This window comes from Camelus ferus, chromosome 10 (genome assembly GCF_009834535.1).
Source record: "Camelus ferus isolate YT-003-E chromosome 10, BCGSAC_Cfer_1.0, whole genome shotgun sequence".
Taxonomy (NCBI): domain Eukaryota; kingdom Metazoa; phylum Chordata; class Mammalia; order Artiodactyla; family Camelidae; genus Camelus; species Camelus ferus.
This window is the reverse complement of record NC_045705.1, coordinates 34,054,720-34,058,276: the sequence shown is the minus strand read 5'-3', so window position 1 is coordinate 34,058,276 and position 3,557 is coordinate 34,054,720.

The following is a 3,557-nucleotide window of genomic DNA, read 5'->3' as shown; positions in this document are numbered from 1 at the left end:
AGAATTATCTGCCTCCAAATCTCCATACCAAGGTATGGTACCTGGTGCCAAGATTGATCAGGGCTGTAAACATTTGTATATTCAATTCTGTTTCTTCCAGATACTGAAAGATGCTTACCTACTTGAAAAAGGTGTGTACCACTTTTGGCAAGTGAAGTTATTTCCTACCAGAAAAAGGATTTAGGCTGAGTATATTTTCCTTCAGGAAACTGATAGAACCTATTGAAAGCTATTATTTATTAATTTTTTTTGTGTGTATATATATATATATATATATATATATATATATATATTTATATTTATTTATTGAAGTATAGTCAGTTTACAGTGTTGTGTCAATTTCTGGTGTACAACATAATGCTTCAGTCATACATGAACATACATCCATTCTTTTTCATATTCTTTTTCACCATAAGTCACTACAAGATATTGAATATAGTTCCCTGTGCTAGACAGTATAAAATTCTTGTTTATCTATTTTATATATAGAAGATGATATCTGCAAATCTCAAACTCCCAATTTATCCCTTCCCACCCCATTCTCCCGCAGCAACCACAAGTTTGTTTTCTGTTTGTGAGTCTGTTTCTGTTTTGTAAGTTCGTTTGTCTTTTTTTTTTTTTTTTTAGTATTCCACATGTAAGTCATATCATATGGTATTTTTCTTTCTCTTTCTGACTTTCTTCATTTAGAATGACAAACTCTAGGTCCATCCATGTTGCCGCAAATGGTATTATTATTTTTATCACTGAGTAGTATTCCATTGTATAAATGTACCACAACTTCTTTATGCAGTCATCTGTCTATGGACATTCAGGTTGTTTCCATGTCTTGGCTATTAAATAGTGCTGCTATGAACATTGGGGTGCATGTGTCTTTTTGAATTAAGGTTCCCTTTGGATATATGTCCAGGAGTGGAATTGCTGGATCATATAGTATGTCTGTCTTTAGTCTTTTGAGGACTCTCCACATTGTTTTCTGTAACGGCTGCACCAAACTGCATTCCCACCAGGAGGGTAGGAGAATTCCTCTTCTTCACAGCCTCTCCAGCATTTATCATTTGTGGACTTTTGAATTATGGACATTCTGACTGGTGTGAGGTGATACCTCATTATAGTTTTGATTTGCATTTCTCTGATAATTAGCAATACTGAGCATTTTTTCATGTGCCTATTGGCCATTTGCTATTTTTAATGTTATGTCAATAACTTCATAACTTCAAAGGGGGAGGAACCATTTAACCCACTTCCCTGAGTTAGAGTTACATTCGTGTCTTCATTTTCCTATCTAGCGTAGAAGTCTATAGCTTCCATCCTGGTTGATCTACTAACTAACCTTTAGAGTTTTCAGATGCAAAACTGAAATCTAGAGATCTCTGGGCTTGACGGGGTCTAAGACTTTGATAAGTAAGAGACACTTCTATTCTTTTATATCCTGGAGACACTGTAACTCCTAAGGATATTTTAAATGGCATCCAATTGAAATTTGGGGTCTTTATATGGCTTTGGGGCTTTCAAATACAATCTATGAGTTCAAGAAAACGCCTCCTTAGCCGGGTGATCAAAATTAACACCACCAATAATGGGGCACATCATGTGTTTCTGAAAGTGATGCGCTGAAGGAAAAACACCATCTTTAATGTAAAATTACTACACAATATGGATAACCTGAATCTAGTCACTAGGAAAGGATGTAAACCAATCCTTCAGAAAAGAATAAAGCAAACCAAAATGGAGAGACAGTCTACAGTACAATGGATGTGTACAAGTAAAAATTCTAAATGTCATGAAAGAATAAGAAATGTTGAAGAGTTGTTCCAGATAAAACCAATCTAAACAATATGACAGCGAAAAGCAATTTGAGGTTCTAGATTAAATGCTGGATTAGGGGAAAAAAAGTACTTTAAAGAATATTATTGTTATAACTGGCAAAATTTGTATATGGCCTGTATATTAGTTACCAGCAGTAGAGGAAAGTTAAATTTTCTGAATTTGATCATTGTATTGTGATGTAAGAGAATGTTTTTTGTACTTCCATGACGTTTGCTAAAATAATTGGGGCAAATGATCGTAACATCTGCAACCTATAAAAGAATTTAAATGTATGTATAAAACAAATGTGGAAAATTCTAATTGGTGGATATAGGTAAAAAGCATGTATGTGTTTAATGTAGTATTGTTGCAGTTTTGTGTAGGCTTGTAATTTTTACAAAATAAAGGCTAAATAGAAAAAAAATTGCTTTCTGTGGCAGACATCATTAATTTTCACATTTTTCAAAAATCCAGTACATAAATCAATAATACCACATTGCCTATCTGGACTTTATGTTCATTTTCTCTGAGTATCTTTCTATATGTCATTTATGGACTCATGTCTCTTCATAGATTCAATGTATTTCAAATGCATTTGTAACTCTCCATTACTACAACTTTGACCAGTAGAGCCCCTCTATTCTGTTGGCCCTTGAATTCTTAGGATATGACCTCATTAATGCTAGAATGCTTTCTTGCTTTCTGACACATAAAATGGCTCAAATGTACTTTATGGCTCTCTGCAGGAAACACAGAATCAATAATTTCTTCAAGAGGTCTTGGTTACTGTTGTAACTGTTGTGGGATTCGGCAGGCTGGTGCGTGAGTAAAAGAATTTACCAAAGACAAAGGATGAACATAAGGAAGGAATTTATTAGGTACATGCTACGGGCAGCAGCAGGCCACACAGACAAGCAGTGTCTATGTGCTCACAGGGGTCAGTTACTGAGGTCTTTTATAAGGGAGGGCAACCTTGAACGTTTTGTGCTTATGTGACATTGGGCACAAAGTGGGTTGTTAAGGGCAGGGCTAGGGATTTGAAGACAGAGGTCATGATTTTTGGTAGGGCTCATGATTTTTGGTAGGAGGTTGTGACCAGTCCTAGTGATCAAGCTTCCAGGCATTGTATAGCTGGTTATTATCTAGGGTAATTAGTTCAGCTAAGACAGGTATATATTAGAAAAGGAAAGTTTTGTTATCTTTAAAAGGCAGCAGTCAGGAGCCTGAGGGGCCTTAGAACAGAGGAATCATGTAGGAGTAGGAACCTGTCAGATGAATGTGGACCCCCACAGTTACTTTTACTGAAAAAAAAATTTAGTCTTAGAAGTCAGGATATCTGCCTTAAGATTCTCATATGTGGAGTGAGAAGAATAGACTACCTACTACATTGAATTGCTACAACGATTAAAAGAGAGAATTCATATAAAGTACAATGTATAGGGTCTGGCCCACAATAAATATTCAACAAATGTTATCTATCATTGTTATTATTACCAAAATAGAAAAAAATATGAAATGGATTCTCTGATTATTCCAATTCTTCTCCCAGAATTGGCAGAGAATTCATTGTTCTGTGCTTAATTTAGTTGCTTTAGAAAAGGCTCAGGCCATTCATCCGAGACATTCATTTTTGTAATTTCCCTCCAACAATTTTATTTGTTTTAATTGCTAGGTTTCTGGATTAGAGGAAATAATAATGCTATATGTCGGTGGCGCGATATCATGTACACACGAACACCATGCGGAGA